Raw genomic sequence first — 24,024 nt, forward strand, 5'->3', positions numbered from 1 at the left:
GGAAAACCCATCAGAGAACCAGAGGAGCGCATCAGCAAGCCACGTGCCTTTTAATTTGTAGGTGTGCCGCCCATGTTTCAACCGGTTGTAAAAGGCAACTTCAAAAAGGCCAGCCACAACTGGGATTTGATTTAATCATCAAATTCCACAGCTGGCCATGAAAACTAGCTTAAAAAGGAAAAATTACTAGTGGACAGAATTGCTAATAATGACGCACATTAGCTCGTGAAATCTTTTAAAACCTGCTAAAAAAGTTTGCTTTTCATTTTTACACAGTTCTTGTGTGATGTTCCAAGTGAATGATAATAAATGATCCAGATTGCTTTCCCAGCAGCTTTTCTTTCTACCTGCCCTTTGCTCTAATTCCACGCCTGCTAACTAGCTCTCCCATCCCTAATTCAATATTCCTATTGCTTTGATACCTGAATAAGGGACATAAACTGTTAGGGTGGGCCATATGAAATTGCCATTTTTATGTCAAAAGGGGTCCAAGGTCTTTATATGAGATTCTACAAAGGTTCCATGCAGTAGGGTAAATTTTCAGAAACCTACAACCTCCAGATGGGTCCCTGGACCAGATAAGTCCTGAAATGCAGACAGGCCAGGCTTTCCAGAACATCAATCAATTAGTTCCATCTCCCTACCCCGTATGATTGACAGATCCCTCCAACATGAAAAAGTTAGAATGGGCATAGCCCAAATACACTAAAGAGTGGAGAAAGATCAAAGGTGATGCTGGAGTTATACAGAGAAGGTAGGGTTTAACAAATGAGTATGACTGCTGAATCATTATATTGATATTTATTTTAGTCTCCAGTATCTTAGAGCAGCTACAAGTAAAAACCTAAAATTGTGGAATTGTTCTGAAATCTGTTCTATAACTAATTGTTGCAATGTACTTCGGAAATTATTGCTTTTTTGTATATATGTCATTTTTCACAAAAAAGAAAAAACAGTTGATTGTGATGATGAATGCACAGCTATATGATGATACTATGAACCCTTGATTGCACACTTTGGATGACTACATGTATGTGAATATACAATATATATCCATAAAATTGCGTTAAAATAAAAAAAAGGGCCCAAGGGCTGTATTTTCATTAACTGCAACTTAACAGTTGTAGAAGAGAAGGCCGAGTGCTCCCCAGGACAATGTCTTTGTCTACTGGGCACAAAGTTGCACAGCCGCCTGCCAGTCAGCTGGGCCAGTTAGCTTTGGCCAAGGGAGTGCGGGCATACGGGATGTGGGCCTCCTGCAGGCCGGGCCCCCACTGCCTCCGCACTGTCCCTTCCCAGCAGCCCAGGGCTCTGTGGCGGCCCTGGAGGAAGATGGAGCGTGCCCGGTGTGAAGGCTCACAGTGAGTCGCCCCAACCGGCCCAGGACGGTGAGGCGGGCAGGAAGTCCACTTTTCCCGTCTTCCTGCCCTGAGGCGGTCTCGTACAGAAGTTCCAGCTTGACCTACACAGTAGTATTCCTGGAGCCATTCCTTCCCTAAACGAAAAGCTAGTGTGCAATGCTTTCTCCTTATTTGTGAACCATTCATTCCAAAAAACATACCACACTCTCAAGACGAATTACATGGAGTTCCATATTTAGTGAAGCATGTGTATATATTTCAATGTTTCTTTTTCAATTGATTTTTAAAAATTAAAATTGGGCCAGTATATTCTGGAATATCACGGATGTATAGTGAAGGCGTAATATCTTTCACTGAAATTCAATAGATTTCTGGCTATAAATGACTTTTCATGCATTTGGCTAGAGAGACCCAACCCACGGAGCCTGTTTAACCCAGGGTCATCAGTAAAAAGAAATTTATGAGCCTAGGAAGGTAATGACCTAATCTTGGACTGAATCCATCCTACCAACATCCTCTGCTACCTTGGGAGGTCTGGCTGGGATGGCCAGCTGCTTTCTCTCTCTCTCTCTCTCTCTCTCTCTCTCTCTCAGTCTCTTTTCCTAGACAATGTCTGCCATATAGATGGCCCAGAGAACCCAGTCCTGAGGCAGGGATGCGGGGATGTAGACGAGCGAGTCCCGGTGGAGAGGAAGCCCTGAATTGTGCGAGTCTGAGCTCAATGCTGAAATTTGGCCAGAGGTCCTTTAATGCATTATACAGCTTGCTGTCTACATTGATCAGATTAATGAGAAAATCGCCAGTTCCACATCTGAAATTCATTTGAAAACATTCCAGGGATTGTGTAAGTAGTATAGAATTTCTTCATGGGATTCCTTAATTTCTGCAAAAAAACAGACTGTGCCAGGATTCCTAGATGCTTGCTTATGGTCAGGTTCCAGGAAACTTCATCGTATTCTCCAAGACAAATTGAGAAGTCGAAACTTCTCTTGCTGATGTTTAAATATGCTTAAATATTGCCAAGCAGACAGAATGAACGTTTTCTAAATGAGGATAACAAGGTCCAATCATGAGGGGGTTTTCATTTGGTTTTGTTTTCTTTTCATAATAGCTCCAACTATGGCAGGCCCACTGTGCTTATGCAGTTACAATTAGCCGTGCGTTCCCACCCACCCTCAAGGGTTGGAGTCCAAGTCTGACAGGCCCAAGGAGACCCAAAGCAGCATCATTTTTCCAAAGGTGTAGAGATTTGAGCAAAACCTGGCACAGGCTCTCACACTCTCCTATACCGGAGTATGCTGATGTGCCTTCAAATCTCCCACATCATGATTGGTAGGGATAGAAGCAGACCTCAGGCAAAACTTGGAACTTTCCATTGCTTTCTCTATCTCTCCCACTTATCTTCCAAGCCCAGGGGTGGAGACTGGGGAGGAGAAGTGCCTTAGTTTGGGTTCCCAGGAAGCAGACCTTGAGGCCAGGATTTGAGTGCACGTGGTTCATTTAGAAGGGGACATCCATGAGGGAGAGGGGACGTGAGACAGGGAAGGGATGGCAGTCAGTAAAGCAAGGGTTATCAAGACAGCTACCTCTGTTGGCAACTGAAGCACTGAACTGAAGCATTTCTTCTCTGTCACATTCATTCATTCATTCAGAGAGAACATGGAGGAGGACACAAGATGAGTTTAGAGAAGTAGTTAAAGGCTAGATCAAACAGAGCCCATTATGTCATTTTAAGTAGAATGGATTCTATGCTTAATCCTTGGAAAGTTTTAAGGAGAGGGCTGACATGATTGGATTTCAATTTTAAGACAAACAATTTGGGGCATGGACCAGAGCAGGCAAGAGAGGAAGCAAAGGGGAGAGGTGATGATGGTGTGGCCTGGTGGTGGCAGTCAAGAGGGTGAGGAGGAGATGGACTTGAGACCTGGTTGGTGACAAGACTTAGCGCAGACCAAATATGAATGGGGAGAAAGAGGGCGTTGTCAGGCAGGGCGCCCAGGTTTTTGGCTTGAGCCAGTTTGCATGCTATTTGCTTTGCGATGGGGAGAAAGACATGCGGGGTGGGGAGTAAGTTCTGGAGAGATGATTCAGAGGTCAGTTTTGGATGTCCTCAGCTCAGTGACACATGCCAATGGATAAGTCAAGAATGCAGCAGGAAGCCTGGGGCTGAGAGTGACGGTTTCAAGTCACCTGCATACAGATGACACCAAACGTGCGAGGATTGGAGAGTGTAGATGAGGAAGAAACAGGTGGAAACCCAGCACTTTAACTTTAAGAAGGCTGAGAAAGAGTAACCAGTGTGGGAGAAGGAAAATTAGAATGTGTGGTGCGGTGGTTTTAAAATATGCCCACACATGTTTTGATATGCCTCCCTTCTGTGAGCTTGTTCCCCTGCCCTGCAGTGTGGGCTGTGCAAAGTGACTTGCTTCTAGGAAATAGAATACAGTGGAAGTGACAGCAGGTTGCTTTGGAGCTTAGGATGTAGGTGACATTGTGGCTTCTCCCTTGCTCTCTCTCTTGGATCCCTGGCTATGGGGGAAATCAGCTGACCTGTCATGAGGACACTCAAGCAGCCCCCTGGAGGGGCCACATATTGAGAAACTAGAAACGGATCTGCTGGCGGAGTCAAGCTTTCTGATGACTATGCCACACGGGCAGACAGCTTAGCTGCAACCTTGGAAGAACCCCTGAGCCCCACCCAGCTAAGCTGCTCCTGAATTCCTGGCCCACAGAAAACATGGGAGAGAACAAATAGTTGCTGTTTTAAGCTATCGAGGTTTAGAATATTTTGTTGTGTGGCAGTTCATAACTGCTACACATGGTGCCCAGAAACCAAGCACAGAGAAGAGTTGAAGAGCAAGATGGATGATCTTTGGAAAGCTTTTTACTATTCTGATATTTAGTTTTTCATTTGTCAAGTCTGAGATGCCACTGATTATAAGCATGCTATTATTATGTTCACTAAGAAAGAACAAAGGCCACTGATTAAACTGAACTATGGCTCAGTACCTTAATGACAATCCTAGGCCATGCATGAATTGTTTGTAACCATGTTAGCTTTAAAGCATGCAAACACTGCAATGCCCAGATTTATTCTCTGCTGCTCTCAGAATAAAGTTCAAGCTCCCTGGCTCGATATACCAGGCTCCTCACAGCCTGGTGCCAGCTTGCCTTTCTTGCCTCTTGGCAGCCACTGAATTCATGACCCCAGATTCTGGCCAATTCAGGCATCTGGGCCAGTGCCTTTCCTCATGGAATTCCTTTTGCAAATCTACCGCCGTCGAACCATCAATCCCTCCATCAATCCATCTACCAATCCATCCATCCATCTACCGATCCATCTATCCATTCATTCATTCCTATGCAATGCCTACTATATATTTGTCATGGTTAGGGACAGGTGTCAACTTGGCCAAGTTGTGGTACCTGTTCATCTGATTGGGCAAGCGCTGGCCTGTTTGTTGCAATGAGGACATTACATAGGATTAGGTCATGAGCACGTCAGCTGCATCCACAGCTGATTCCATTTGTAATCAGCCAAAGGGGAGTGTCTTCTGCAATTAGTGATGTTAAATGAAATCATGGGAAGCCTTTTAAGGAGGACTCAGAGGAGACAGGTGCCATTCCTGCTTTGGCTGGTGAGCCTCTCCTGTGGAGTTCATCCAGGCCATCCATTGGAGTCATCGGCTTCGCAGCCTGCCCTGTGGATTTTGGACTCTGCGTTCCTACGGTCACGTGAGACACTTTCATAAATTTTATATTTGCAAGTGTTCCCTGTTGATTCTGTTTCTCTAGAGAACCCTAACTAATACATCTTGGTACCAGGAGTGGTTCTTAAGGAACAGAATCTTAAAAATGGGTTTTTATGAATGGTTTTCTACTCTGACTGGGCTCAGAGACACTAAGGACTCTGATTCCCGTAATCAGAATGACACTCCCAATCCATGGACTGAGTTGGCAAAGGAGATAGTCAAAATATCATCATTCGATTCTCCTAATGCTTCGCTTGTATGAAGCCAGACTCTGGGGGATAACGTTTTTGACACCTTTATAGAGTTTTGTAGAAATAAGAGTTATAGAGATGTTGGTTGGTTGTTGTTAGATACACTGTCTACATTAAAGGGTGAAAGGGATGGGCTTAAGGCTTCAAACAAGAAGCTTAAGTGCCGTCTGAAAGATGTAGAGGTTTCTATGAGTATCCTGAAGGAAAATTTTATTTCCTGTAGCCGTAGACTTGAGATCTCTGAAAATCAGACTCAGAATCTTATTGTTAGAGTAGCAACTTTACAACGTAAACTGAAATCTCAGTCTTGCATGGTGTCTGCCGTTAAAGTGAGGGCATTGATTGGAAAGGAGTGGGACCCTGAAAAATGGGATGGTGACATATGGATTGATAATGATGTTGGGGGTGAGGTTGAAACCCTAGACCATGCTGAGCCTTCTTTAGATAACCCTGTAATAGTCTGCCCTGAGGACATAGCCGCCCCACCTCCAGCCTGCCTTGAGGAATTGGCCACCCAACCTCCTCCTGAAGGGATTAGCCCTAGAGTTATTAATCCTGTTTCACCAGATGAAACTGCAAATGAAAGCCCTGAAGCAAATGGCTTGGAAGATATTTCTAATTCTTTTCATGACCCACCCCCACCACCCCTCATTTCTTCTAGACCTATAACTAGACTAAAGTCCCAACAGGCCCCTAAAGATGAGGTACAAAGTATCACACATGAGGAGGTACGTTGTACTCCAAAACAACTGTGTGAGTTTTCCAATTTATATAGACAGAAATCAGGGGAATATGTGTGGCAATGGATTTTAAGAGTGTGGGATAATGGTGGGAGGAATATAAGGCTGGATCAGGCTGAATTTATTGATATGGGCCCACTAAGCAGAGATTCTGCATTCAATGTTATAGCTAGAGTAGTTAGAAAAGGTGTTAACAGCTTGTTTGGGTGGTTGGTTGAAACATGGATCAAAAGGTGGCCAACATTACCTGAGGTTGAAATGCCAGAACTGCCCTGGTATAATGTAGATGAGGGGATCCAGAGGCTTAGAGAGATTGGGATGTTAGAGTGGATTTATCATGCAAAGCCTGCTCTTACACCCCAGGAATGTCCAGAGGATGCACCTTTTACCAGAACAGTGAGAAATAAGTTTGTGAGACTAGCACCATCATCCCTCAAGAGCTCTGTGGTTGCACTTCTCTGTAGGTCAGATATTACTGTGGGAACTGCTGTCACTGAGCTGGAATCCTTAAACACAATGGGGATGACAGGATCCCGACTTGGCAGAAGCCAGGTGGCAGCACTTAATCACCAAAGACAGGGTAGACGCGGCTATTATAATAGACCACAAACTCAAAGGAGGCATCAAAATTATATGACACGCAGAGATTTGTGGCATTGGCTAGTAAATCATGGGGTGCCTAGAAATACAATAGAAGGGCAGTCTACTAAATTCTTGTTGGAGCTGTATAAACAAAAGAGTTCTAGGTCAAGGGAACAGAAGTCTAACCTGAATTACAAAAACACAGAGTCACGGCCCCTTAATCAATTTCCAGACTTGAAACAGTTTACAGACCCTGAGCCCCTTGAATGAAGGGGAGGCCAGGTCCCTATGGGGGAGAAACCTGTTACACTGCCACAAATTTATACTGTTAACCTTCCTCTAAGTCTTCCCCAAGGAGACTGACGGCCTTTTACCAGGGTAACTGTGCATTGGGGAAAAGGAAATGATCAGATATTTCGGGGATTATTAGACATTGGTTCAGAAGTGACATTAATTCCAGGGGACCCAAAACGTCACTCTGGACCACCAGTCAGAGTGGGGGCTTATGGAGGCCAGGTGATCAATGGAGTTTTAGCTCAGGTCCGTCTCACAGTGGGTCCAGTGGGCCCCCGGACCCATCCTGTAGTTATTTCCCCAGTTCCGGAATGTATAATTGGCATAGACATACTGTGCAACTGGCAGAATCCCCACATTGGTTCTCTAACTCGTGCAGTGAGGGCTATTATGGTGGGAAAGGCCAAGTGGAAGCCACTAGAACTGCCCCGACCAAGCAAAATAGTAAATCAAAAGCAATACCGTATTCCTGGAGGGATTGCAGAGATTACTGCCACTCTTAAGGACTTGAAAGATGCAGGGGTGGTGATTCCCCCCACATCCCCGTTCAACTCTCCTATTTGGCCTGTGCAGAAAACAGATGGGTCTTGGAGAATGACAGTGGATTATCGTAAAGTCAACCAGGTGGTAACTCCAATTGCAGCTGCTGTTCCAGATGTAGTATCATTGCTTGAGCAAATCAATACATCCCCTGGTACCTGGTATGCAGCTATTGATCTGGCAAATGCTTTTTTCTCAATAGCTATTAGTAAGGACCACCAGAAACAGTTTGCTTTCAGCTGGCAAGGTCAGCAATATACTTTCACTGTCCTACCTCAGGGGTATATCAACTCTCCAGCCCTATGTCATAATCTTGTTCACAGAGACCTTGATCGTTTCTCCCTCCCACAAGACATCACACTGGTCCATTATATTGATGATATCATGTTGATTGGACCTAGTGAACAAGAAGCAGCAACTATTCTAGATTTACTGGTAAGGCATTTGCGTGTCAGAGGATGGGAGATAAATCCAACAAAAATACAGGGGCCTTCCACCTCAGTAAAATTTCTAGGTGTCCAGTGTGTGGGGCATGTCGAGATATTCCTTCTAAGGTGAAGGATAAGTTGCTGCATCTGGCCCCTCCCACAACCAAAAAAGAGGCACAACGCCTAGTGGGTCTTTTTGGATTTTGGCGACAACATATTCCTCATTTGGGTGTGCTACTCCGGCTCATTTATCGAGTGACCAGAAAAGCTGCTAATTTTGAGTGGGGACCTGAACAAGAGGAGGCTCTGCGACAGGTCCAGGCTGCTGTGCAAGCTGCTCTGCCACTTGGGCCATATGATCCAGCAGATCCAATGGTGCTGGAAGTGTCAGTGGCAAATAGAGATGCTGTCTGGAGCCTTTGGCAGGCCCCTATAGGAGAATCACAACGCAGACCCTTAGGATTTTGGAGCAAAGCCTTACCATCTGCTGCAGATAACTACTCTCCTTTTGAGAAACAGCTTTTGGCCTGCTACTGGGCCTTAGTAGAGACTGAACGCTTAACCATGGGCCACCAAGTTACCATGAGACCTGAGTTGCCTATCATGAATTGGGTGTTGTCTGACCCACCAAGCCATAAAGTTGGGCGCACACAGCAGCACTCTATTGTAAAGTGGAAATGGTATATACGAAATAGAGCCAGAGTAGGTCCTGAAGGCACAAGTAAGTTACATGAAGAAGTGGCACAAATGCCCATGGTTTCCACTCCTGCTGCCACATTACCTTCTCTTTCCCAGACCATAGCTATGGCCTCTTGGGGAGTTCCTTACAGTGAATTGACTGAGGAAGAGAAAACTCGGGCCTGGTTTACAGACGGTTCAGCACGATATGCAGGTACCACCCGAAAGTGGACAGCTGCAGCATTACAACCCCTTTCTGGGGTGTCCTTGAAGGACAGTGGTGAGGGGAAATCCTCCCAGTGGGCAGAACTTTGAGCAGTGCACCTGGTTGTTCATTTTGCTTGGAAGGAAAACTGGCCAGAGGTGCGTTTGTATACTGACTCATGGGCTGTTGCTAATGGTTTGGCTGGATGGTCAGGGACTTGGAAAGACCATAATTGGAAAATTGGTGACAGAGAGGTCTAGGGAAGAAGTATGTGGATAGACCTTTCTGAGTGGGCTAAAAACATGAAGATATTTGTGTCCCATGTGAATGCACACCAGAAGGTGACTTCAGCAGAGGAAGATTTTAATAATCAAATGGATAAGATGACCCGTTCTATGGATACCAGTCAGCCTCTTTCCACAGCAACTCCTGTTATTGCCCAATGGGCTCATGAACAAAGTGGTCATGGTGGTAGGGATGGATGTTATGCATGGGCTCAGCAACATGGACTTCCACTCACCAAGGCTGACCTGGCTACAGCCACTGCTGAGTGCCCAATCTGCCAGCAGCAGAGACCCACACTCAGCCCCCGATATGGCACCATTCCCCGAGGTGACCAGCCAGCTACATGGTGGCAGGTTGATTACATTGGACCACTCCCTTCATGGAAGGGGCAGCGATTTGTTCTAACTGGAATAGACACATACTCTGGATATGGGTTTGCTTTCCCTGCACGCAATGCTTCTGCCAAAACTACTACCCGTGGGCTTACAGAATGCCTTATCCATCGTCATGGTATTCCACATAGCATTGTTTCGGATCAAGGAACACACTTCACAGCAAATGAAGTGCGGGAATGGGCACATGTTCATGGAATTCTCTGGTCTTACCATGTTCCCCATCATCCAGAAGCAGCTGGATTGATAGAACGGTGGAATGGCCTTTTGAAAACTCAATTACGGTGCCAACTAGGTGGCAAAAACTTGAAAGGCTGGGGTAATGTTCTCCAGGAAGCTGTGTATGCTCTGAATCAGCATCCGCTGTATGGTGCTGTTTCTCCCATAGCCAGGATCCATGGGTCCAGGAACGAAGGGGTGGAAATGGGTGTGGTGCCACTCACTATTACTCCTAGTGATCCACTAGGAAAATTTTTGCTTCCTGTCCCTGCTACCCTGAGTTCTGCTGGTCTACAGGTTTTAGTTCCAAAATGGGGTGTGCTTTCTCCAGGAGAAACAACAGTGATACCACTGAACTGGAAGTTAAGATTGCCACCTGGCCATTTTGGGCTACTTATGCCTCTGGATCAACACACCAAGAAGGGGATTACATTATTGTCTGGGGTAATTGACCCTGACTATCAGAAGGAAGTAGGACTGCAACTACATAATGGAGGTAAAGAAGAGTTTTCTTGGAATATAGGAGATCCCCTTGGGCGTCTATTAGTACTACCATGCCCTGTGATTAAAATCAATGGAAAACTGCGACAACACAATCCAGGCAGGACCACTAATGGCTCTGAGACTTCAGGAATGAAGGTTTGGGTCACCCCACCAGGCAAAGAACCACGGCCAGCTGAAGTGCTTGCTGAGGGGAAAGGGAACATGGAATGGGTAGTGGAAGAAGGTAGTGATAAATATGAACTTCAACCACGTGATCAGTTGCAGAAACGAGGACTGTAATGCTGTTTTGTTTGTGTTATACTATTTAAGTTGTAAGATATCAAGTTTAAGAATGAATGTTGCCCAAGGATTTGCACCCTATTCTGGAGAGATTTAATGTGTTTCCAGTTATATGCAGGACAGTTGAGTATTGTCAGGTGAAAGAAAAAATGTGTGCTTATTTGTTTTCATTTGGAAATTAAGTATGGTCTAAGGTGACATATATATATATATATATAGGTGCCAAGTTGACAAGGGGTGGACTGTCATGGTTAGGGACAGGTGTCAACTTGGCCAAGCTGTGGTACGTGTTCATCTGATTGGGCAAGCGCTGGCCTGTCTGTTGCAATGAGGACATTTCATAGGATTAGGTCATGATCACGTCAGCTACATCCACAGCTGATTCCATTTGTAATCAGCCAAAGGGGAGTGTCTTCTGCAATTAGTGATGCTAAATCCAATCATGGGAAGCCTTTTAAGGAGGACTCAGAGGAGACAGGTGCCATTCCTGCTTTGGCTGGTGAGCCTCTCCTGTGGAGTTCATCCAGGCCATCCATTGGAGTCATCGGCTTCGCAGCCTGCCCTGTGGATTTTGGACTCTGCGTTCCTACGGTCACGTGAGACACTTTCATAAATTTTATATTTGCAAATTTTATATTTCCCTGTTGGTTCTGTTTCTCTAGAGAACCATAACTAATACAATATTAAACACTGGAATACTTGCCTTCTACCCCCTCTTTCATATCAGGTGGACTCATTCACATTTACTATATAAGGATGGCTTAAATGTCATTTCTTGCCTTCAATTTTTCCCGACTCTCTCATGTAGAATCAATTTCTCTTTTATTGGTATTCTTATGGGAATGGTTTTTATCTTTATTTATTTATTTTTTTTTATTTTTTTATTTTTTTATTTTTTTTTTTTTTGACCCTGGCACAGGGCCTACCTCTTATGCAGTAAATGAAGGCACCTGGGAAGCTCATGGCACATGCTCTACCTTCTTCTAGGAATGGAAATCATCACCATGGGCAGAAACATATCCCTGATGAAGTATAGAGCATAGAGGTGGGAGAGAAGACAGCGTGCCTCCCCACGTCCCCTTCCCAGCTCACCAGTCACCTCCTTCCAGAAGACACCACCACCATCACCTCCTGTATTAGTTTAGTGCATTCTGTAAACCATTGATTATCTGAGACCAAATTGATCATTTTTTAGATTAAGCTTGGGGTGGGGGAGAGGCTGCATTTGTGAGAAAATTTAAATGATCATGAATCCGTTTTAAAAGCATGTATTAGGTGGAATCATCTGCTCCGAACCTCATGGTTACTATTTGCCCCCATACTATGTTGCCAATCAGAGACACAGCCCCTCCAGAGAGCTTTGGTTCCCAGGGCAGAGGGCAGGGCCAGGGGCATGGCTGCGGATGTCGACCAATAGGAGCAGGAATTAGGTGAGGGCAGGAAGCAGGATTAGGAGCAGCAGCTGGGGTCTCACCTCTGCCAACACGCAGTATCTAATACTTTCAGAAAAGTAAGCAAGCAACACGCAAGAGCCATGGGCTATGGTGACCAATAACCAACTTTAGAGATCTTTCAAATTAGTGCTATGGATTTCTTTTCTCCAACTATTTTACCCTTTTCATTGGTGTTTATAGAACAATAAAGGACTTCTTAAATATTAGGAATGATTTTAATTGACAGTAAATCCATTTTGTACTGTGTTTAGACTCATTTTGTTTCCTTCTCAGTGGAAACTTGGGTTTTCCGTGACCTCCTCAGCATACACTCACTGAACACTGGCTTTCTCTCCTGGCACTTTTCATCTTGTTTACTCTTGCTTATGTGTCTGTCAGGGGCCATGCCTTGTTGCTTCCTAGTATTCAGCACCTGTTTGCTAAATGAGTGACTGAGTGGAGGGAGCAGTGCATACAAAACAAGCAAACAAATGACAGCCTGCACTGCTATCTTCCTTATCAAAACCAGTGGAGCAAGACAGCCAGGTTTCAAGCCTCCTGCTCATTGTAGCCCTTACTGTACCAACCAGGCAAAAGGAAAGTCCTTTCCCCTCAGCCTCTGCAGGCATTGCCCCATACCTAAATTCTCCCCAAATGCAAGGAAGGGGATGGGTAAGAATGGAGAGATGGTGGCAGTGCTACCTCTTCAGTGTCCCTTGCCTACCCCAAGATCTGTGCACTCCCACCCTCCTTCCTCCCCTATTCCCTTCCCTGTGGGCTTGGTCCTATGAGGATTCCAGCCTGGTATTCCAGCCGGGCATCATTTCCCTAAGACAAAAGCAGTAGCCCTCTGGGGAGGCAGGCATTGGGCAGTCTCTCCTGGCTGAGCAGGGATTGGTCCAGAGCCTCTTTTTTTTTTTTTTTTTTTTTTTCAGTTTTTTTTTTTTATTAATTAAAAAAAGAATTAACAAAACAATTAGAAATCATTTCAATGTACATGTACAATCAGTAATTCTTAATAACATCACATAGTTGCATATTCATCATTTCTTAGTACATTTGCATCGATTTAGAAAAAGAAATAAAAAGACAACAGAATAAGAATTAAAACAATAATAGAAAGAAAAAAAAAACAAAAACAAAAAACCTATACCTCACATGCAGCTTCATTCAGTGTTTTAACATAATTGCATTACAATTGGGTAGTATTGTGCTGTCCATTTCTGAGTTTTTATATCCAGTCCCGTTGTACAGTCTGTATCCCTTCATCTCCAATTATCCCTTCTCTTTTTTTTTTTTTAATTAACAGAAATTTAGAGATCATACCATTCTACATATGCAATCATTAATTCTTAACATCATCACATAGCTGCATGATCATCATTTCTTAGTACATTTGCATTGGTTTAGAAGAACTAGCAACATAACCGAAAAAGATATAGAATGTTAATATAGAGAAAAAAATAAAAGTAATAATAGTAAAATCAAAACAAAACAACACAAAATAAAACAAAAACCTATAGCTCAGATGCAGCTTCATTCAGTGTTTTAACGTGATTACTTTACAATTAGGTATTATTGTGCTGTCCATTTTTGAGTTTTTGTATCTAGTCCTGTTGCACAGTCTGTATCCCTTCAGCTTCAATTACCCATTGTCTTACCCTGTTTCTAACTCCTGCTGAACTCTGTTACCAATGACATATTTCAAGTTTATTCTCGAATGTCCGTTCACATCAGTGGGACCATACAGTATTTGTCCTTTAGTTTTTGGCTGGATTCACTCAGCATAATATTCTCTAGGTCCATCCATGTTATTACATGGTTCATAAGTTTATCTTGTCTTAAAGCTGCATAATATTCCATCGTATGTATATACCACAGTTTGTTTAGCCACTCTTCTGTTGATGGAGATTTTGGCTGTTTCCATCTCTTTGCAATTGTAAATAATGCTGCTATAAACATTGGTGTGCAAATGTCCGTTTGTGTCTTTGCCCTTAAGTCCTTTGAGTAGATACCTAGCAATGGTATTGCTGGGTCGTATGGCAATTCTATATTCAGCTTTTTGAGGAACCGCCAAACTGCCTTCCACAGTGGTTGCACCCTTTGACATTCCCACCAACAGTGGATAAGTGTGCCTCTTTCTCCGCATCCTCTCCAGCACTTGTCATTTTCTGTTTTGTTGATAATGGCCATTCTGGTGGGTGTGAGATGATATCTCATTGTGGTTTTGATTTGCATTTCTCTAATGGCCAGGGACATTGAGCATCTCTTCATGTGCCTCTTGGCCATCCGTATTTCCTCTTCTGAGAGGTGTCTGTTCAAGTCTTTTTCCCATTTTGTAATTGGGTTGGCTGTCTTTTTGTTGTTGAGATGAACAATCTCTTTATAAATTCTGGATACTAGACCTTTATCTGATATATCATTTCCAAATATTGTCTCCCATTGTGAAGGCTGTCTTTCTACTTTCTTGATGAAGTTCTTTGATGCACAAAAGTGTTTAATTTTGAGGAGTTCCCATTTATTTATTTCCTTCTTCAGTGCTCTTGCTTTAGGTTTAAGGTCCATAAAACCGCCTCCAGTTGTAAGATCCATAAGATATCTCCCTACATTTTCCTCTAACTGTTTTATGGTCTTAGACCTAATGTTTAGATCTTTGATCCATTTTGAGTTAACTTTTGTATAGGGTGTGAGAGATGGGTCTTCTTTCATTCTTTTGCATATGGATATCCAGTTCTCTAGGCACCATTTATTGAAGAGACTGCTCTGTCCCAGGTGAGTTGGCTTGACTGCCTTATCAAAGATCAAATGTCCATAGATGAGAGGGTCTATATCTGAGCACTCTATTCGATTCCATTGGTCGATATATCTATCTTTATGCCAATACCATGCTGTTTTGACCACTGTGGCTTCATAATATGCCTTAAAGTCAGGCAGCGCGAGACCTCCAGCTTCGTTTTTTTTCCTCAAGATGTTTTTAGCAATTCGGGGCACCCTGCCCTTCCAGATAAATTTGCTTATTGGTTTTTCTATTTCTGAAAAATAAGTTGTTGGGATTTTGATTGGTATTGCATTGAATCTGTAAATCAATTTAGGTAGGATTGACATCTTAACTATATTTAGTCTTCCAATCCATGAACACGGTATGCCCTTCCATCTATTTAGGTCTTCTGTGATTTCTTTTAGCAGTTTTTTGTAGTTTTCTTTATATAGGTTTTTTGTCTCTTTAGTTAAATTTATTCCTAGGTATTTTATTCTTTTAGTTGCAATTGTGAATGGGATTCGTTTCTTGATTTCCCCCTCAGCTTGTTCCTTACTAGTGTATAGAAATGCTACAGATTTTTGAATGTTGATCTTGTAACCTGCTACTTTGCTGTACTCATTTATTAGCTCTAGTAGTTTTGTTGTGGATTTTTCCGGGTTTTCGACGTATAGTATCATATCGTCTGCAAACAGTGATAGTTTTACTTCTTCCTTTCCAATTTTGATGCCTTGTATTTCTTTTTCTTGTCTAATTGCTCTGGCTAGAACCTCCAACACGATGTTGAATAATAGTGGTGATAGTGGACATCCTTGTCTTGTTCCTGATCTTAGGGGGAAAGTTTTCAATTTTTCCCCATTGAGGATGATATTAGCTGTGGGTTTTTCATATATTCCCTCTATCATTTTAAGGAAGTTCCCTTGTATTCCTATCTTTTGAAGTGTTTTCAACAGGAAAGGATGTTGAATCTTGTCGAATGCCTTCTCTGCATCAATTGAGATGATCATGTGATTTTTCTGCTTTGATTTGTTGATATAGTGTATTACATTAATTGATTTTCTTATGTTGAACCATCCTTGCATACCTGGGATGAATCCTACTTGGTCATGATGTATAATTCTTTTAATGTGTTGTTGGATACGATTTGCTAGAATTTTATTGAGGATTTTTGCATCTGTATTCATTAGAGAGATTGGTCTGTAGTTTTCTTTTTTTGTAATATCTTTGCCTGGTTTTGGTATGAGGGTGATGTTGGCTTCATAGAATGAATTAGGTAGTTTTCCCTCCACTTCGATTTTTTTGAAGAGTTTGAAGAGAATTGGTACTAATTCTTTCTGGAACGTTTGGTAGAATTCACATGTGAAGCCATCTGGTCCTGGACTTTTCTTTTTAGGAAGCTTTTGAATGACTAATTCAATTTCTTTACTTGTGATTGGTTTGTTGAGGTCATCTATGTCTTCTTGAGTCAAAGTTGGTTGTTCATGTCTTTCCAGGAACCCGTCCATTTCCTCTAAATTGTTGTATTTATTAGCGTAAAGTTGTTCATAGTATCCTGTTATTACCTCCTTTATTTCTGTGAGGTCAGTAGTTATGTCTCCTCTTCCATTTCTGATCTTATTTATTTGCATCCTCTCTCTTCTTCTTTTTGTCAATCTTGCTAAGGGCCCATCAATCTTATTGATTTTCTCATAGAACCAACTTCTGGCCTTATTGATTTTCTCTATTGTTTTCATGTTTTCAATTTCATTTATTTGTGCTCTAATCTTTGTTATTTCTTTCCTTTTGCTTGCTTTGGGGTTAGCTTGCTGTTCTTTCTCCAGTTCTTCCAAATGGATAGTTAATTCCTGAATTTTTGCCTTTTCTTCTTTTCTGATATAGGCATTTAGAGCAATAAATTTCCCTCTTAGCACTGCCTTTGCTGCGTCCCATAAGTTTTGATATGTTGTGTTTTCATTTTCATTCGCCTCGAGGTATTTGCTAATTTCTCTTGCAATTTCTTCTTTGACCAGTCGTTGTTTAGGAGTGTGTTGTTGAGCCTCCACGTATTTGTGAATTTTCTGGCACTCTGCCTATTATTGATTTCCAACATCATTCCTTTATGGTCCGAGAAAGTGTTGTGTAAGATTTCAATCTTTTTAAATTTGTTAAGACTTGCTTTGTGACCCAGCATATGGTCTATCTTTGAGAATGATCCATGAGCACTTGAGAAAAAGGTGTATCCTGCTGTTGTGGGATGTAATGTCCTATAAATGTCTATTAAGTCTAGTTCATTTATAGTAATATTCAGATTCTCTATTTCTTTGTTGATCCTCTGTCTAGATGTTCTGTCCCTTGATGAGAGTGGTGAGTTGAAGTCTCCAACTATTATGGTATATGAGTCTATTTCCCTTTTCAGTGTTTGCAGTATATTCCTCACGTATTTTGGGGCATTCTGATTCGGTGCATAAATATTTATGATTGTTATGTCTTCTTGTTTAATTGTTCCTTTTATTAGTATATAGTGTCCTTCTTTGTCTCTTTTAACTGTTTTACATTTGAAGTCTAATTTGTTGGATATTAGTATAGCCACTCCTGCTCTTTTCTGGTTGTTATTTGCATGAAATATCTTTTCCCAACCTTTCACTTTCAACCTATGTTTATCTTTGGGTCTAAGATGTGTTTCCTGTAGACAGCATATCGAAGGATCCTGTTTTTTAATCCATTCTGCCAATCTATGTCTTTTGATTGGGGAATTCAGTCCATTGACATTTAGTGTTATTACTGTTTGGATAATATTTTCCTCTAACATTTTGCCTTTTGTATTATATATATCATATCTGATTTTCCTTCTTTCTACACTCTTTTCCATATCTCTCTCTTCTGTCTTTTTGTATCTGACTCTAGTGCTCCCTTTAGTATTTCTTGCAGAGCTGGTCTCTTGGTCACAAATTCTTTCAGTGACTTTCTGTCTGAGAATGTTTTAATTTCTCCCTCATTTTTGAAGGACAGTTTTGCTGGATATAGGAGTCTTGGTTGGCAGTTTTTCTCTTTTAGTATTTTAAATATATCATCCCACTGTCTTCTAGCTTCCATGGTTTCTGCTGAGAAATCTACACAAAGTCTTATTGGGTTTCCCTTGTATGTAATGGATTGTTTTTCTCTTGCTGCTTTCAAGATCTTCTCTTTCTCTTTGACCTCTGACATTCTAACTAGTAAGTGTCTTGGAGAACGCCTATTTGGGTCTAATCTCTTTGGGGTACGCTGCACTTCTTGGATCTGTAATTTTAGGTCTTTCATAAGAGTTGGGAAATTTTCAGTGAAAATTTCTTCCATTAGTTTTTCTCCTCCTTTTCCCTTCTCTTCTCCTTCTGGGACACCCACAACACGTATATTTGTGCGGTTCATATTGTCCTTGAGTTCCCTGATACCCTGTTCAAATTTTTCCATTCTTTTCCCGATAGTTTCTGTTTCTTTTTGGGATTCAGATGTTCCATCCTCCAAATCACTAATTCTATCTTCTGTCTCTTTAAATCTATCATTGTAGCTATCCATTATTTTTTCTATGTTTGCTACTTTATCCTTCACTTCCATAAGTTCTGCGATTTGTTTTTTCAGTTTTTCTATTTCTTCTTTATGTTCAGCCCATGTCCTCTTCATGTCCTCCCTCAATTTATCGATTTCATTTTTGAAGAGGTTTTCCATTTCTGTTCGTATATTCAGGATTAGTTGTCTCAGCTCTTGTGTCTCATTTGAGCTATTGGTTTGTTCCTTTGACTGGGCCATATTCTCAATCTTTTGAGCGTGGACAGTTATCTTCTGCTGCTGGCGTCTGGGCATTTATTCAGATTTCTCTTGGTGTTGGACCCAGCAAGGTTGTAATATTTTTCTGTGAAATCTCTGGGTTCTGTTTTTCTTATCCTGCCCAGTAGGTGGCGCTCGTGGCACACGTTTGTCTGCGGGTCCCACCAGTAAAAGGTGCTGTGGGACCTTAAACTTTGGAAAACTCTCGCCGTCCTGGGGGTTCGCTAGCCGAAACGGCTTGAGCCGGCCCGGGGTCCGAACGCAGGGAGGGTTGCTGGTCGCCGCAGCCAGGGAAAGAGCCCGTCTGAATTTCCTAGTCGGCCCTGGGCAACAAGCGTGGCGGGAGGGCGCCAGCGGCAGCGGCCCGCCCGAGAGAGTGCACGTTCCCCGGGAGTCACGGGCCTGGAAGGGGCCTCCCCCACCCGTCACCGTTCTCCGCGGCCTGGGGGTTTCCGATCCAACTCTCTCAGTTGGTCCGGGGGCTGCGCGCGGCGTGGGCGCCAGCCGTCTTCGTTTCAGGGGACCGCCTCTCCAATTCTCCCAGCCGGCCCGGGAAGGGGGAAGGGAGTAACTCCGGCCGCTTGCCACCCCGCCCGGTAAGGCCTGTGCGCCTCGGCGATCTCACCCGAGCTGCTTCTCTCAGCCAGCCAGCCGTTCCAGGATGGGGTACGCTGTCTTTTTTATCTCTGTTGTGGCTTTGGGCGCTTTCTGTATCGTTTCTACTCCCCTAGTAGGTGTCCTGGAGAAGAAACTAAGATCCGCGCGTCTTACTAAGCCGCCATCTTCCAGCTATCTTTATTTTATTATTCATCCACCCACATACTGGGTAAAGGGGATGTCACTGACAAGGTCTTTCCAATCACATGATCACAAGATGAAAGCTATATAGTTGTACAATCCTTATCAAAGATCAAAGCTACTGGATTACAGTTTGATAGTTTCAGGTATTTCCTTCTGGCTGTTCTAGTACACTAGAAACTAAAAAAGAAGTATCCATATAATGATTCAGTAGTCATAATCATTTGTTATATCCTAACTTCTCAGTTATAACTCCTCCCTCTCATTTGATCCTTCTCTCAATCTGCAGGGATATCTAGGCAATGACCATTCTAATGTCTCCATGCTGAAAAGGGGTGTTGACATTATGGGGTAGAGGAAGGAAACTGGTTGATGTTCTTGGCCAGACTGGTACCTCTAGGTTTCAGGGCTTTTCTGGCATAGGCACAATCTGGAGGTTTTACATTTCTGAAAAAATAAACTTGATAAGTAAAACTTTGCTAGAGTCTTGGATAGAGCCCAGGGTATTCTTTAAAGTTTTCAGGAATACTGTTGATTGGGGCTTGGCATACTGTGGCAATTTACAATATCTGGCTGAAGCTTGCATAAGAGTTACCTCCAGAATGACCTCTCAAGTCTATTTGAAATTGCTTAGCCACTGCAACTTTATTTTGTTTCATTTCTTTCCCCCCTTTCTGTCAAGAAGGCATTGTCAGTCCCAGGATGCCAGGGCCAGTCTCATCCCTGGGAGTCATGTCCCAAGTTGCTAGGGAGACTTACACTTTATGGGAATGTTTTATATGTTTATATAGTGTATATATTCATTTTTTGGAATGCTATATGTACATATAAATACATATATCGGGGGCAGGGATGTGTGGGGAGGGGGGCCGGGGTGGGGGCGGCATGGGTAGGGATGGTGTGTTCGGGGAATGCGGCTTGGCTTACTTCCTAGTCCCCGTCTCCTTGTCCGTGCACTCCTGAGGGCTTCCGGCCTCCGGCTGGAGGGGGCCCATTGGACTGCTTGCACTAGCTAGGCGGTGTCCGGTTCTCTGCGTCTCCGCTTTTTCGGCCAGGGCCTCCTTGTGTAGTGTGGGGAACCCTCCCGGGTCGCTTGCACCATGGGTCTCTGTCCTGGTCATTTTCCTGTCACTTCTCTAGCTCTTCCTTGGAGCAGGGGTGGGCTTGACCTGTCCTGTTCTGCCATCTTCCTGGAACTCCCCTACTTGCCATTTTGAAGACATTCTTCAAATTTTTTTAACTGCTAATGCTTTCCCTCCCTGTTTTCACTGATGTTATAAATACACTCTTTCCTTTCGTATCTTTTCTTTCATTTCAGTGTTATCAAGGGGGAAAAATACATGAGTATGCCTAATTTGACATCTAGAACCTAATGTGTACACATAACTTTTAAAATATTTTAAAATAAGTATAATTTATTTCTTTAGTTTTCTTCCAGAAATATTATTAGAGTGCCTAGGGCAAAAAGTACTAATTTATAACTTATATATTAATTTTTAAAATTTAAATTACAGCTGGAAAACAAAAAATGTGAATTAAGGTTTAAATTGTTACCGATGAAAGAAACAATAGAGTCATTAGAGAACAAATGCAAATTCCAAGCTCAAAAACTTGACCATGCTACTGGTGACTCATCTCATCAGAAAACAGAGATGAACTCACTTAGAAGAATAAATGAGCATCTCCAGGGGTCGCTGGATGATTATCAGCGCCCACTTTCTGTGAAAAGAGGTAAACTTGAATCAGCCCAAGCTCAAATTACAATACTGGGAGGAAAAACAGATAAATTCAACCTTAAGATGACTTCACAGGATGAGGAAGCTAATGTAATGACAAGACCAGTGGTGTCATTTATTGATGAAGAAAAAGAAATTCTTCGGGAGACTGTAGATGAGAAGACAGAAAGGATTGCAAACTTAGAAGAAAAACTAGCTAATAAAGAAAAAGCTATTGCTCATATGAAGATAACAGTCTCAGAATGTGAATCATCTAGGTACCAGGCAAAGGGTGCTTTGGATAATCGAGACTGAGCTAAGCAGCCTCTGGCATCAGCTTGATGCAACTCACAAAAGAACCCGATGATGTTGGAAGATCTAGAGAAACAGCTTTTAAGGAAAACAGAAGATTACAGGATGATCGTGCTATAATGGCAAGATAAGACAGGAAATCTCATTGGAAATGGAAGTAGTGGTGCAAGAGAAAGAAGAAATGAAGAGCAGAGTTCATATTTACATCACCTAAGTGTCACGGTGGGAGAACTTAATGGCTGCTAAGGAACAAGAAAATGACGATTTGTTGGGTGGATTTCAGATGCTGCACAGCCTGCTGAAGACTGAGAGGTCAAAGCCCACCAAGTTGAACTTGAACTTCTTTCCCTTGACATGGAGAGAAGACACCTTCGAGAAAGCAAAGAGCTACTAGGAAAAGAAATTTAGGAGGACATAAATGCACATCATGCTTACGCCTCTCAGATCCTGTCGATGGCAAAGGACATGTCTAGATTAGAAGAACTTAGAGGCCAAGAAGACAAGACGGCAGGAGTATTAGATGACTTGTCATCTCTTAGAGAGCTCCGCAATAAGCTTGATTCAGGCAAAGATATTATGATTTAACAACTGAATTCCCAAAACCTTGAGTTTGAGAGGTCTGCAATGGCATTAGAAGATGTAAACTCAGTTGCAGACTTGTTTAAAAAACAACTGTCAAGTGAGATACACACAATTAAAACCCTAGACTCATTATTAGCTACAAATAGAGAAAAAGAATTTCATTCTCATTTAACTTCCCATTAGAAGGACACAGAAATTCAGATGCTTGAAGAGAACTTATACCCTTTCTGAAAGCAAACTAGCTAATCAAAGCCAGGGAAACACCATACTGCGAACCAAAATGGCACAATTACAAGGAGAATTTGATGTTACAAAAAGGCAAATTTCAACTGAAAGATACGAATGAGAACAAAAAAGACTTACTTCTTTTTGAAAGAAATCTTTCTAGGAGTTGGCTATGCGGATTTTGAAAAGGAGAGAACAGTAATGGAAATGTTAGAAGTACTTTGTTCCTGAAAATCATGAACACTGACACAGATTCTACCTCTGTCAACTTTTCTTAAAATCATTGAATATTTATGTTAAAAAGTTTGGTTGAAAAGAGCTCAACATCAATGTACATATTTTGATATACATAACATGACAAAATACGTATTAATAGCGATAAGTGATATTCTATCTGAATTTTTATTTCTCCTGACTTAAATTACTCCTCAAAGTGTGTTTATACTGTGAATTAATATAATGTATTATTCACATTGTGCTTTAATAACCTGAGCCATGCTATACATATGCAAATATCTTCACAATTCTTGTTTTTAAAGCGTTTTTAGTTTTCATGCCTGTGTTTATTAACCCTTATCTTTAATGCAGTCACGAAGAATTACCAGCTTTGATGCTATTCCATCATGCTTAACTTTTTCCCTTTCATGTGTAAAAGTAATGATTCATAGACTTACTGTCTGTCATCAAGAGGAATATATGCAGGTCTAGTCTTATTATAATAGCAGAAGGCTTGATAACATAATAATTACCAGATATAATGTGTCATCGCCATTGAGAAGAGCTGTGATGGGGAAGGATACATTTATGTATTGCATACAATATCATATTATTTTGGCAATCACATGGACTCTTTACATAATACTAATTCTGTCAGAATCAAACTAAAAGCTATAGTAACAGTTTTGCAAAACAATAGAACTGAAATTTGGGACATTTTTTTCAATAAATAAAATCTTCAGTGAATTAATCCAAAATTTCAGAATATCAAAGTATATAGGGTAAATATAATGAAACGCGTTGTTAAAATTCCGGTATACATTCAGTAATATCAGTTTTTTTTTTTTTGCTTCCAAAGCTATAGGTTGTAATTTAGCAGTCCTCCAGAGTATGTAAATACTGCACTGTGGCATAGAAATAGAAAATCTTTATAATTAATTTTAAAATTGTAATTTTAAAAATTTAGGCATAGACATACACTAATAAAAGAAGTACAAAATAGAATGTCATATAAAGAAACTAATCATGTTTGAGCCACACACATAGGAAGAATTTTCCATTCTTAAGACATTCCATTATAATTGAGAAAGAACTTTAAAACTAACGTAGGAAAGTTGACGAAGACTCAGACCAATTATTTGGATATATTTTATAGCCTCCTGTAATTAATAAAGTAGAGTTTGTGTGTGTGCGTTGGCGTGTGTGTGTGTGTATGTGTGTGTGTGTATCTGGGGCTGGGCAATGCTCTTTTTTCTAAAACTGATATTCTTTCTGTTGTGGTTATGGTCTTTGCAAAAAGTCCGTGTGTATTTAGGTGTGGTGTGGCTTACTTTTCCAGCATCTTTGTAATTTTATGTATCCCATCTCCTTTGTGTGAATTTACGTATTATAGCAAATTACAAGAGAAGTGGCACTATTTGCATTCTCATATAGAAAATATTTTATTAAATATATGTAAATAAAATAAAAAATAAATACCTGTCCCCACCTCTTTCCCCAAAGCAAAAGCAAGACTTATTTGTTAGACATTTTTAATGTTTGCTGTAATTTAAAAATGTATAGCCTTCCATAATTGTTTGTATAACCATGGTGCAATTTTTAAAATTAGCGTTTTATCTTAAAACACTGCATGTTCTGACCTTTTATATTATTTTGTTTTAAATAATTTTTAATGTTTTAAATAATGTTTTAAAT

General features: G+C 41.6%; 1 protein-coding gene and 1 pseudogene across 1 annotated transcript in view; one reads left to right on the top strand and one right to left on the bottom strand.

The window, feature by feature from the left end:
- Positions 1-24,024, bottom strand: part of EGFL6 (EGF like domain multiple 6) — a 93,155-nt gene that overhangs the window by 55,632 nt on the left and 13,499 nt on the right. The window lies entirely within an intron of this gene.
- Positions 1,246-22,234, top strand: LOC143671046 (centrosomal protein of 135 kDa-like; annotated as a pseudogene).

This window comes from Tamandua tetradactyla, chromosome X, assembly GCF_023851605.1.
Source record: "Tamandua tetradactyla isolate mTamTet1 chromosome X, mTamTet1.pri, whole genome shotgun sequence".
Lineage (NCBI taxonomy): Eukaryota > Metazoa > Chordata > Mammalia > Pilosa > Myrmecophagidae > Tamandua > Tamandua tetradactyla.